The sequence below is a fragment of the Phocoena phocoena genome, chromosome 8 (genome assembly GCF_963924675.1).
Source record: "Phocoena phocoena chromosome 8, mPhoPho1.1, whole genome shotgun sequence".
NCBI lineage: Eukaryota > Metazoa > Chordata > Mammalia > Artiodactyla > Phocoenidae > Phocoena > Phocoena phocoena.
In genome coordinates, this window is record NC_089226.1 from 91,725,393 (window position 1) to 91,740,050 (window position 14,658).

Consider the following 14,658-nt stretch of genomic DNA (forward strand, 5'->3'; position numbering starts at 1 on the left):
TTGATAACACAGATCATCCCTTACATGTCTTTTATCCTTTTATTGTACTACCTGTCCCATAGCAATTGGTCAGTAAAACATCATTTTTCCTAAGACTGGTAAAGCTATCTTACACTAACAAAGAATTTTAGAGCCAGGGACTTCCCCGGCAGTCCAGTGGTTAAGACTCTGCGCTTCCATTGCAGGGGGCACAGGTTCGATCCCTGGTCGGGGAACTAAAGATCCCGCAAGTGGTGTGGCGTGGTCAATAAATAAATAAATTAAATGAAGGAGTCACTTTGAAAAAGAAAAAGAATTTTAGAGCCAGAAGATATCCTGGAAAACAATTAACACTAATGTCACCTTCATAGATGTGCAAATTGTGACTCAGAATAGCTCCTCACTTTCTCAAGGTCAAACACTAGTCTATCATAGATGAAGGACTAGAATCAGGGTTTCCATTTCCCGACCCGTTGTTCTTTCCAATGCAGTCTATCCAATCTCATCAGTATATATGAAATAATTACACTGAGAAATTATAATGTCACCTTGCATAATGTAAATATTATGGCTTCAACAAATATCTTTTGAGGCTATACAATGTGCCAGCTGCTATGGAGAGAGCAATGAGTAGGACAAACTCCCCTCTCTAAAGAAGCTGACAGTATGACAGAGATGATAATCTATATATAAATAATTGTTTCCATTGCCTAAGGGATAAAGCAATGTTCCCTAAGACAGCATAAAAGAATGGCCAAAACAATCTTTTTAAACAAATGAACAAAATTGGAGGACTTGAACTTTCTGGTTTCAAAACTTACTACAAAGCTATGGTAATCAAGACAGTGTGGTACTTGCAAAGGATAGACATAGACCACTGGCAAAGAGTTAAGAATTCAGAAATAAACTTTACATTTATGGTCAATTGATTTGTAAACAAGATGCTAAGGCAGTTTAATAGGGAAAAATAGTTATTACCACAAATCATGCTGGTACAATTAGATATCCACATTCTCAAGATGAATTTAGACCTTTATTTCAAACTGTATGCAAACATTAAGTCAAAATGAATCATAGAGCTAAATGTAAGTGCTAAAACTCTAAAACTCCTAAAAGAAAACATAGGAGCTGATCTGTGTATCAGAGTTAGGCAAAGATTTCTTATATATGACACCAAGAGCACAAGCAACCTAAGAAAAGAACTGACAAATCAGATGTTATCAAAATTAGTAACTGCTGCACTTCAAAAGATATCATCAAGCAAGCAAAAAGACAGGCCACAGATTGGGGGAAAATATATGCAAAACACATATCCAATAAGGAACATGTATCCAGAATATGTAAAAATAAAATCTTAAAACTTAAATCTTAAAACTCAAATTACCCAGTTAAAAAAATGGACAGTAAATCTGAATAAATATTTCATCAATGAAGGCACACAAAGAGTCAGGAAGCATTCAAATAGTCTCAACATCATTACATTATTAGAGAATGCAAATTTATTTTATTTTATTATTATGTTGGTTTTTTTTTTGCAGTACGCGGGCCTCTCACTGTCGTGGCCTCTCCCGTTGTGGAGCACAGGCTCTGGACGCACAGGATCAGCGGCCATGGCTCACGGGCCCAGCCGCTCCCCGGCATGTGGGATCTTCCCGGACTGGGGCACGAACCCGTGTCCCCTGCATCGGCAGGCGGACTCTCAACCACTGCGCCACCAGGGAAGCCCCAAATTTAAACTACAAAGAGATATAACTTCATGCCCACTAAGATGGCTATAACCAAAAAGACAGACAAAAAATGTTGTCAAGGTTGTGGAGAAACTGTAACCTTCATATACTGCAGATGAGAATGTAAAATGGTTAGAGCCATTTTGGAAAACAGTTTGGCAGTTTCTCAGAATGTTAAATGTAGAGTTACCTTATGCCAGCTCCCATTATATCTTATACATATTGCCACCCACACACTCAATTAATTGTGTTTAATTTATCTGCTTATGTTCCTGTCTACTCATTAGACTATAAGCTTTCTAGGAACAAAGGTATATATCTCATTTATTTTTGTTTCTGTTCTCAGTGTTTAGTACATACAGTAGCTTTTCAATAAATATTTGTTGAATTAAAACCTATACAGTAAGGTGTAATGAATCCAAGGAAGTCAGTAAGAAATACCTTCAGTGAAGGCACAGAGACTCAACAGCTTTGCTTGGGAAGATCAAGAATTATTCAGATAACTGAAGCAGCAATCCAGACTGAGGGGCAACTATGGCTTATCTACATATGGAGGAATTGTGTTGGAAATTTACAAACAGAGAAACAGCTTCTCATTGTAAAGAGACTTGTGCAGAAAAAGCTTGTCCAACTTCAAAAAGTAATTCAGAAGAGTGTGTCAGGAAGGCAAATACAAATACAGGACACAGTTTGGAACAAACCTATTAAGATGAAGTAAGAAAGAAGAGTTTTAAAAAATGAAATGATAATAATACAAAAAAAAGAGACTTATCTTTCCTTTCATGAAGCACCAAATGAAAGAATGATTGCAGGGCTGCTTGTCCTTTGTTGTGTCATTTGGAGGTAGTATTGTTATCATTTCACCTTTTTTTGCAACATTCAATCAAGAAATACAGGGAGCCCAAAATTTTCATCTTAACTGCAAGGAAACTGAAGACTAGAGAGAGAAAATTTTTTATCCAATGTGACTCAGCAACTCAGTGACAGAACTTAAGTATCAACCTAGGACCTTGGGTTCTTGGTCCAGGACTTTCTCTTCTTAATTTTATTATACTCTTACTGTTACTATATTTTTTCCATTCTTATTATAAGTGTGTGTGTATGTGTGTGTGTGTGTGTGTTTGGAAATATGGAGGTGAGGAGTGGGGCAGAGCCATGGCAGCAGCTTGCCACGTAAAGTTGTGATGTTTAATAATAGTAATGGTTAAAGTGTATTATTAAGTGTTTATTTGGCATAAAGCACTGTGCTAAGTATTTTATACATGTAATTTCTGTTGATTATCTCAGCCTCCTAAGAATTTATCTATGAAAAAACTGAGGCTCAGGAAAGTTAAGAAAACTGTTTAATGTCATCTAACTAGTAAGAGATAGTGTCTGGGGCTACATGACTCAGAAGTCCATGCTGCTACATGCCATATTATACTGTGATCCATTCCTCTCAATCTACTGCTCAGCGTCTACTGCTTTTGTTTTTTGTTTTTTTTTTTGTTGTTGTTGTTTTGCAGTACACGGGTCTCTCACTGTTGTGGCCTCTCCCGCTGTGGAGCACAGGCTCCAGATGCACAGGCTCAGCGGCCATGGCTCACGGGCCCAGCCGCTCCAGCATGTGGGATCCTCCCGGACCGGGGCACAAACCTGTGTCCCCTGCACGGACAGGTGGACTCTCAACCAGGGAAGCCCATGCTGCTTTTGTTTTAAGTCATCATTTGGTTTATAAATATTCTTTTTAATGCTATTTCTCATATTTCTGTAGTGAAAGTAATGAATACATCAGAGAGTAATATTAATAAACACCTCTCATTGTAGTTACTTAATTGGTAGCATTTAATACGAATTCTTGAATAGTTTTGCTATTGGACTTTTTCTTATAAAACTGTAAAAAAAATTAGTGTTTTTAAAAAAGTTAGCTATAGCAATATATATTCAAATATAAATTGGCATACTAATTAAAACATGTCATTTATGGTTTTTTTAGAGAGTAATTATGTTGTACTTCTAAAACAGAAGCTAAGAAAGAATCCACAGAATATATCAAATTCATTAATTTGAAGGACACTTAAATGAGAAGGTTTGATTATGTCGCTGAGAAACTTAAGTTTACCTTTATGGGATGAGAAAAAAAGAAAAAAAGCGCTCTCTAAGCCAATTAAGAGTACAAACATAATTTCAGGGCAAATGTTCAACATAACACTTGAGAATAAAATGTTTCCTGACAAGAATTAATGGGCTAGTTACAAGTGATTCTTATCAAGTACAACAAATGTATCATTATATTGTGTCTGGATCCTCCAAGCCTTTTCTCTCCTAGCCCCACCCTCAGCCTCTAAACCATGTAACCATCACAACAGACAAGCTGATGTCTGCACCCTTATTTTTCACTTACTCTTGTAGTACTTGTCTGAGCTTTACTTGATATAGCCAAATTCTTACCTATTTACCCATTCTTTCATGTAGAGCCTTACCATAATTAAGGGTTGGGGGGGCTGGCACTGCTTTATAATCTACAAACAAGGCGTCCCTACTTGATTACCATCCAGATTCTCTCTTTAGTGCTATTATCTCATATAAAGGCAGAGAAGTTTCTTTCTTTGTTCATCTTTCCCCCAAAGTCTGAATTTTAGGAGGCACTTCAGTCACAATTATACTTATTCTTTAAGACAGTCTCAGATAGTAGGTCCATTAAGAAATCCACTTGTCGGGGCTTCCCTGGTGGCGCAGTGGTTGAGAGTCCGCCTTCCGATGCAGGGGAGGCGGGTTCGTGCCCCCGGTCCGGGAAGATCCCACATGGGTCGGCCCGTGAGCCATGGCCGCTGAGCCTGCGCGTCCAGAGCCTGTGCTCTGCAATGGGAGAGGCCCGCGTACCGAAAAAAAAAAAAAAAGAAATCCACTTGTCAATTGGACTACTGTCCATTAAATTGTGTATTATGTGTGGGTGAAGGTAATAAAATGGCATTTTCATAAAATCATTATTATATTGCTAATTATAAAGCTTTACCTTTTGTCTGAATTATTGACTCTTGACAGAAAATGTCCTCCTTTTAAAAGATTCTCAATATTTCCACTGGAAACATGTATTCTAAATGTGAAGTGAACCTTTCTTGTATTCCACAATAACCCAGGTCATTATGATGGTTGATTTACGTAAAACCTAACAACCTATCAAGAATAATAGAAAATGTGTTTACTGGATGTCTGATATACTTAGTGCTTGAGGTGCTGCTTGGAAAAATCAGCATACCCACATTCACCATCAAACTCAAATTCAGAAAACACTGGTGAGGATTACATTTAATGATGGATTTCAACTACTAAAAAAATAGCTTCATGCCCTCATATGTTCTTTTTAAAGCAAGTCCATATAATCTTGAATCAAGCATTTTATATAATCATGAATTGGGAGAAACTGTCACGATAGAGATGGTTTATATATATATGCTATAGAAAACTCACAGACGCTTTATTCAGAACCACAAGCAAAGTTAGAAGGAAATCCACATTGCTTTGGCCTCAGGGTCACAACTTTGAGGCCTCAAGGACTTTTTTTTCTTTTTCTGGTTTTGGTTTTGGTTTGCTTTGTTTTTGTTTATTTATTTCTTATTGAAGTATAGTTGATTTACAATGCTGTGTTAATTTCTGCTGTACAGCAAAGTGATTCAGTTATACATATATATACATTCTTTTTTAAAAAATATTCTTTTCCGTTATGGTCTATCATAGGATACTGAATATTGTACTCTGTGCTATACAGTAGGATCTTGTTGTTTATCCATTCTATACATAATAGTTTGCATCTGCTAACCCCAAATTCCCATTCCATCCCTCTCCCACCCAGCCCCCTTGGCAACCACAAGTCTGTTCTCCATGTGAGTCTGTTTCTGTTTCATAAAAGTTCATTTGTGTCATATTTTAGATTCCACATGTAAGTGATATCATACGGTCTTTCTCTTTCTGACTGACTTCACTTAGTATGATAATCTCTAGTTGCACCCATGTTGCTGCAGTGGCTTTATTTCATTCTTTTTTACGGCTGATAGTATTCCACTGCATATATGTGCCACATCTTCTTTATCCATTCATCTGTGGGTGTACATTTAGGCTGCTTCCATGTCTTGGCTATTGTGAATAATGCTGCTATAAACATAGGGGTGCATGTATGTTTTTGATTAGAGTTCTGTCTGGATATACGCCCAGGAGTGGGGTTGCTGGATTACATGGTAATTCTATTTTTAGTTTTATGAGGAACCTCCATATTGTTTTCCATAGTGGCTGTACCAGCTTACATTCCCACCAACAGTGTAGGAGGGGTTCCCTTTTCTCCACACCCTCTCCAACATTAGTTATTTGTAGACTTTTTAATGATGGCCATTCTGACCGCTGTGAAGTGGTACCTCATTGTAGTTTTGATTTGCATTTCCCTAATAATTAGTGATGTTGAGCATCTTTTCATGTGCCTATTGGCCATTTGTGTTTCTTCTTTGGAGAAATGTCTATTTAGGTTTTCTGCTCATTTTTTGATTAGGTTGTTTGTTTTTTTGTTGTTGAGTTGTATGAGCTGTTTGTATATCTTGGAAGTTAAGCCCTTACTGGTCACATCATTGACATATTTTCTCCCATTATGTAGGTTGTCTTTTCATTTTGTTTATGGTTTCCTTTGCTGTACAAAAGCTTGTAAGTTTGATTAGGTCCCATTTGTGTATTTTTGTTTGTATTTCTATTGCCTTGGGGGACTGACCTAAGAAAACATTGGTATGATTTATCTCAGAGAAAGTCTTGTCCATGATCACTTCTGGGAGTTTTATGGCATCATGTCTCATGTTTAAGACTTTAAGCCATTTTGAGTTTATTTTTATGTATGGGTTGTTCTAACTTCATTGCTTTACATGTGGCTGTCCAACTTTCCCAATACCACTTGCTGAAGAGACTGTCTTTTTCCCATCGTATATTCTTGTGAGGCCTCAAGGACTCTGAGCTATGATTTAATCAAGTGACAAACCCAAAATATTGGCAAGTCTCCTCTGCGGTCTCAAAATATCTTCTCTTTTATATTGTACCTGTATCCTGGTACTTAAAAAAATATTTTAAAAGGGGAAGGGGATTTGCTAAAGGAATCAAATGGCTTGTCAAACCCTTCCCACAACATAATTTGTCCTCACTGCAGCTCTTAAGTCTAATCCAAAGTAACCTCTTTAATTCATCTCTTTAAGAATAAGGACAAGGAAGGGAATACTTGCCTCAACTTCAGGGTGTTCCTTTCTCCTCCAACATTGTTTATTTTTTTAAGATCAATGTTTGAGATAATGGTCTCTAATTCTTCCTCCACCATGACAGGATGTATCAAAGACAAAAAGCAATGCCATCTTCTCCTCCTGGAGAACCTTGACCAGTGCCTCAGCGCTTATCTTTCTCAGGTTTCTTCTTGACCTAATTATTTTCTTTATTGCTCTAGGGGAAGTCAGAAATACCAACAACTATCTGCCCTTCTTTATTTCAGTGGATAGCTCTGGAATTAGACCCTACAGTTTGAATCCTGGCTCTAGCACATAATAGCTGAGAGAGGTATGGCTTGATTTTCAGTCTCTGACTCTCCAATTCCTTATCCACAAGAGGAGGACCATAAGAATAGTGCTTACTGTGTGTGGTTACTGAGAGGATTAAATGATTTCATATAGAGCACAAAGTCATGCTTAATAATAACTAATATTTCTTTTCTTAAAATATACATAACTGTTTTATATATTTATATTCAAATGTTTTTATATTTATTTATTTATTTTTGGCTGTGTTGGGCCTTTGTTGCTGCAGGTGGGCTTTCTCTAGTTGCGGCAAGTGGGGGCTCCTCTTCGTGGCGGTGAGCAGGCATTGTGGTGCCTTCCCCTGCTGTGGAGCATGGGCTTCAGTAGTTGTGGCACGTGGGCTCAGTAGTTGTGGCACATGGGCTTAGTTGCTCTGTGGCACGTGGCATCTTCCCGGACCAGGTCTCAAACCCATGTCCCCTGCATTAGCAGGTGGGTTCTTACTTAACCACTGCGCCACCAGGGAAGTCCCAATAACGAATATTTCTCGAGAACTGATTTTTTTTGAGAACTGTAGTTTCCACTTTACATTTAATTCTCACAACAAACTATTATGTATGATTATCGTTCTCATCTTGCAAAAGAGTAAATGAAGAAAAAGAGAAGGTAAGTAACTTATCCAGTCTCAGTAAGATGGTAAATAGTGGAACTGAGATTTTATTCCTAAACTGTACTCTTAGAGCTTAAGCTAAATTTTAGCTTTTGTTATCATCCCTGATATACCTGAGGACAATAAATTAGCCCACACGTGGTGAATATTATCTACAGTCTTTGATGTGTATAATGCTGTGCTCAACTTTTCACTATTACTGTTTGCAAGTTTTATCACCCCATTATTAAAAATATCTTTGTACAGGACTGAATGTCAATATTTCATCTCTTCTTGACTCTTCACCACTTGATATTAATCCAAATGTTGGGAAAGTTTCAAAACTGAATATACAAGGTCAGAACTGGTTTCTTTCGTAAAAGGGAGCATTCTTTCTCATTAGCATTTGTGTACTTACAGTGTCCTATTCCAGTGGTTTTTAAATGTTAGCAAGCAACAGAATAACCTGGAGAGCTTGTGAAAACACATAAGACTCACCCCCAGGGTTTCTGATTCAGGATACCTATGTTGGGCTCCAAGAATGTACATTTCTAAAAAGTTCTCAGAGATACAGATGCTGATGGTCTGGGGACCACTTTGAGAACCACTGTGCTGGGCATTATACCAATATATTTATGTCTTAATTCATTTAATCCTCATCATCAATATAGGAGGAAGGTGCTCTTATTATCTACATTCTATAAATGAAGAAATTGAAGGGTCTCAAGCCACACAGCTAGTAAGAGGGAGCACCATGATTTGAGCAAGCAAGCTACTTCCAAAGCCCTTACACACTTCACAACCCCTCCATTCTGCCTCCTTGAAGCTGTAGGTAATAAAACTCATCATTAATTGTCTCACAAGGTTTTTATGAGATGCCAGTGAATTACAAAATTTGGATGCACACAGCGGCATGCCTGGCCTGGGGGAGGGAGTTATTAACGCTGCTTTCTGTCAACATATCGGAATTAGGAACCACCACTCTTTCTGAACTTCCACTTCCTTCAGATAAAATATCAATTGTTATGGTACCGACGAACTTGTTTGCAAGGCAGAAATAGAGTCGAGTCGCAGATGTAGAGAACAGACTTGTGGTTACCAGCAGGGAAGGGGGGATGGGACGAATCGGGAGATTGGGATTGATACAGATACACTACTATGTATAAAATAGATAACTAATGAGAACCTACTGTATGGCACAGTGAACTCTACTCAGTGATCTCTGGTGAACTAAATGGGAAGAAAAGCTAAAAAAGAGTGGATATATGTATATGTATAACTGATTCACTTTGCTGTACAGCAGAAATTAACACAACATTGTAAAGCAACTATCCTCCAATTAAGAAAAAAAAAGGTGAAAAAAAATCTCCTCTAGCTTTCACTTTATCCTATCAAAATCTAATTGGGTTTTTTCCATGGTTGGCAAAGAAGAAGAATGAAAAAGGCAATACAAATACATGCAGGTGTCTGAGTAGTTAAAATGGAGGGGTGAAGGGGTGAAAGTCCAGCATCTCCATAGCTTCTTACAATTTTGGAACATTAAATTACAGAAAGGCTGTTCCACTGTGATTGGAACTAAGGGACTTATAGAGGCTACAGAGCACCCGTGGCATATACATAACCTTAATTTAGAAGCACGAGTAAAAGCAGCCATCCGTCGTATGGATTTTGCATACCTGATACATGTTGGTACAAGTATAAAGCTCATCAGTACCTTTGTGGAGGCTAACTGTCAGCATCAATTTTTACAGAAAAATGCTCCATCCATCCTAGAGTCTAGAAATGTGTCCACATTCAATGTTATCCCATCAGGCATCGGACACAAGATTTCTCATAGTACAAAATTTCTCTAGTAGAAGGTTTAGTAACAAGCAAGTTGAAAGATGACGATAAACGTTTTAGAAATACTTTCCTTATTATCTACCCATCGACCCTTAACAAATATAAGCAAAAGTTCCTCAGACAAGGTTAATTTGCTGCACTACCGATTTGGGAAGTAAATGAACCCAGGATGCCAAAAGCCAGGAGCTATCATGGTCCTGCTGACTCTCTGGCAAGTTGATGTGTCAAGATGTCACCTCTGCCTCCGATGAGGTAAGTTCTTTCACGTGCTGACACTGATTGTTTCCTGACAGAAATAAGTTGAGCCTCTCTGGCCAGTTTATAATCTCAGTATCTCCTGGAGAGCAGGCACTTTGGCAGAAATCGGCATCTCCTTGACAGCCCCGGACAGGAAGGCTGAGATCTGGATAAACTAGGAGAATGGGTTCTTCTTTTGCCTTAAATGCTGTCTCTCAGGTGAGCAGGGCGGCCTGGGTTTGTTTGCAGGAAGGTTATAGAACTTTAACCTGTTTTCTTGTCAATCTGCAGGTGTATTCCATAATCAAATCATGGGAGCTGGAGTAATGGCTTTGAATCAAGGTGATGAACACAGAGCAAGCTCTTTCCCTTCTATAAAATTCTCTAAACAAATGTGTGTCTGTTTCTCTCCAGAATGACAGGGTACCTACTATAATTTTAGAGTTTCAGTCATGTTCTCCCTCCTTCTTGCCTTTTGCACATCATTATATGCATATTTTGGGAAAGTCTTTTCCGTAATGGTCATACCCGAGAATTAAGGCACTGGCACAGATTTTTCTAAAATATAAATAAAAAGGCAGCCAGAGTACATTCAATTTACTTGAGATTGTGATGAGTTCTCATTGGACTCTGATTTCCACTAAGTGGTCAGAAAAACACAGACAGGAGTGTGTGTGGGTATATGCATGGGTACATATGCATGTTTTTCAATGTGTGTGTGTATGACTGTGCATACATAAATTAGTATATGCTGGGTTACGGTACACAAACAGAATTAAAAGACAAACAAGTGAACTTTCTAAAGATTTTATTTGCCTATAAGCTTAGTCATATTATTATGTTTTTAAATTTTACAAAAAATAAGCATGCTTACCAATTTCATAATTACTGAATATAAGCATTTGGTAAAGCCCTAAGAAACAGGAACACTGGGGTGGTATCACCTTATAAAAGTCAGGATTTTTTGTAGGTTATGAATGGATTGATTTAAATTGGTCCTCAGCTCATGGGTCAAGACAACAAGCAAAAATGTCAACTACATCAGGGCATCAGGCCAATTGCAAAGCCCCCTAATAAATATGAATACGATGATTTTACTTATTTGTTTTTCTCCTGCTGCTGCTGTTGGGGAAGATGACAGCCTAATCATGTCTGCTCAGCACCGGGCTGTGAGTTTACATTAAGCGGCATGTGTTCTATCATTACTGCAAGGTTTGGAGGGATATGATGGCTTTGTCTAAAGCCACTTTTCTGGAAGCTACTCAGCAATTCAAAAAGGAGACTTTCTGCATCTTTTAAAATTTGCTGGCGGTTTCAATGTGAAATGATTAATCACTAGACGATGAGGATAACGGGAAAAAATCTTGTCTTGTACATTAGGTAACTTACAGGATATCTTGGCTGTAATCTTCCTCTCTACCAAGGAGGCTGAGCCTCTCCCCAGGTTTGTGGCCCACTGGAATCAGCACCAAGATTCATTGAGACTAGTCTCCCTTTAATCATCCATCTCATGCTGGATTCTGACCATCGTTTCATGATTTAGACAGCATGTGTGTCCTAGACCTGATAGCCAAGATTTACCTTGGCCCCATTTGTAAGTTCTAATCTGAATTATCTGCCTGGTAACCTGGGTCTTCCAGCCTATGGCCTACTCTTGTCCTTGTCAATTTCCTTTCTGGTGAAGTGAGCTATGTTCCCGAATCACAATCTATCCATTGAAGCCCTGCCTCCTTTTTTGGAAGATGTTACTAATCCTATTTGCCTACATCCCAGGCAAGATTTTTGTTTCTGAGCCAGAAGTTTGCTCTGTTTCCTTTAGGATCATCCTGTCCCTATTTATTTAGTACCTACTGTGTACCTAGTCATTGTATTAGATTTAAATGGATCTGTATATAAATATATATCATTCAGAGGAAAGACAAACACAGAGTATTTTTGACTATAGTCTTTGGATTCAAATAAACATGATTCAAATCCCAGCTCTACCACATGCATCCTGTGTGACTTTGGGCAAGCTATTTAACCTCTCTAAGCTTCAGGTTTTTCAGCTATAAAATTGGGATAAGAAAATACCTAGCTTGCCAGATTCCAAAAGAATTAAGTTAATATACATAGAATGTAACAAAGTCTAGTCACATAGAAATTAAACAGTAAATGGCTGATATCTAAATCTATATCCATTAATATAACAATAATTTCTTTTAATGAATAAACTGTGATGACAGACCAATCCTAGAGCAAAAACAAGTGAAGGTAGCATAGTTGCAGAAAGTCTGGTGATAGAAAGCAAAATATAATGTTATAATAAAGTAATAATAATAGCTAATGTTATTGAACACTTCCTAAGTTCCAATAGCAACACTGTATACTATATATTATACTTGTTTTGGAGAAAGGGCAGAATGGGAAGGGGTTGGAGGAATGAGACTGAAGCAAGTGAGAATATTAACAGTTGCTGAAACTGAGGAAAATGACTCAAACCTCTCTATTCATTTAATGTTATCATAAGAATGATATTCTCACCTCTCCTTTATTATTCTACTCCCAGGAATTTATCCTGAATTTTTTTTGATGTTACTGACATTATACAGTAGAAACAAACAAAAGCTATAAGTAAAATGAAGTGCACTGCAATATTAATTACAATAGAAATATTTAATATTGAAAAATGTCCACAAGTATCTATCCCTCCCTACAGTCATGCCCTTTGCAATGTGACTTTGCAACTCCAACATCAAAAACTGGAGTTGCACTTACTTTCTCACCCCTAGAATCTGGGCTGGCCACAGGCTTAGCTTTTAGCCAACAGAAAACCATGAAAATGAGTTTGTCCAATTTCAACCCAAGCTCTTAGTTTTTCCTATTGGAACCCTGACAGCCACCTTGTAAACAGGTCCATGGTCAGTGTGCTGGAGAATGAAAAACCTGTGGCCCAGGCATTCCCATTGCTCTAGCTGAAAACAAGCCAAGTCCCCAAAGTAAAGTCATCTAGCTGACCTGCAGTTGACTACCGACACATGAGAGAGCCCAGCTGAGACCAGAAGAAAAATCCAGCTCAGCTCAGCTCCACTTGCTGACCTGCAGTCCTGAGAACTATATATATGGTTTTACTTTAAGCCACTGAGTTTTGGAATGGTTTACTGATACAAATGTTGAATACGACAAAATACTAGGCAAGCTTTAAAATGGCAATGATGACATCTAAGTAAAATCGTGGATATTTTATGATATAATATTGAGTGAAAATAGTAGAACACAAATATTAGTCTGTATACCGTAATTGGAATTATGCAAATTTATGCATGCAAATAAAGTGGCCTATAAAAAGGACATTGCTTTCTAAGATTGGTAGGATTAAGCATTATGTTGTCATTATTTTTACCTCCTTTAACATAACAATTTAAATTTTCTCATGAAAATATTTAGTAGGACATAAAGTCAGAGACATGCTCAAGTTGTAGGATATCTTGCTGTGACATTAAATCAGTGAAAAGTACAAACCGAATCTTTTGCCTCCCTTCCCTGATGATTATTATTGAAAAAATGAACAAAATGGCCCAAAAGAAATACGTCAAAAGTGGAAGGAAATCTCTTTATTAGTTAGGAATTAAAGTAAAATTCACACTAACTTATTTTACTTTCATTATCAGAGTGCTAGAATTTAAAATAAAAATGGGGATTTAAATACTCGATGGATCACAAAACCTATTTTAATAGTGAAAGATATTGATAACAGCTAAACTCTCATATGCTAAAGGTCAGCATTTAAATATTAAAGGTGACTGACCTAAGATAAGGAAGAAACAATTTCGGCAATAATTCTAAAAATTACTAGCACTAGAATGGCTCATTCCTTTATTAAATGTAGATGTGCCCATAATAAAGGCATTGCCCCAGGAAAATGAAACTGACTTATATGCAAATACCAAAGAACTGCGATGAAATTCTGAAGCCTGTCCTTGGAAATTCACCCATGACCACTATATCTCCTTAATCCAGTGGGCTGCTGAAGCACAATGCTGGTTTTCTAGCTGGGTGTGCACATTTGCTGTATCGAGAGGGATGCGGAGCTTGGCTTCCCTCTTGCATTATGAAGGCAATTTATTTTGACAGTTTCCTCAGCCCCCAAAAGTTGTCAAACGTTCAACATGCTGCAGATTGAACTCTAAGCCCCGTAGTCTGAAGTTGAAAGCTGGGAGGTAGGGACCAATGTCAAAGACAGCAACGCAGAATTTGTGTCTTGGTCCTTTCTTAACAAAAGTCAAGAGCTCAGAAATGAATCTATTCTTTATTTAGGTTTTGGCCAGTGTCCATTCCTTTCTCTACCAGCCACATTTAACGCGTCCCTAAAACCCTTAAATTTTCTGTTATGATGACCAGTTGATTTACTTCTCAATTGATACACTCACTTTCACCTTTTCCAGTCTGATGGCCCTTCCACCAGTCATCGAGCAGCTTCTCTCTCCTCTGAGAAGGCAAATCAATCCCTCACTTCCAATTCTCTCTCTTCCATACCCAGAACCTCTTCCACTTGGCATGTAGCAGAATGCTGTCTTTTTAGTTAAACAAACTTCATTGTGATGCCACTGACCTAGTTTGAGGGTTGTTGAAAAATAAACAGCCCTGTAGAGCTCATCACTCATTGTAAGGGTATTTGCCAAGGACATTGTTCATTACATCATACAGTGTCCTATTTATTTATGAAGACTTC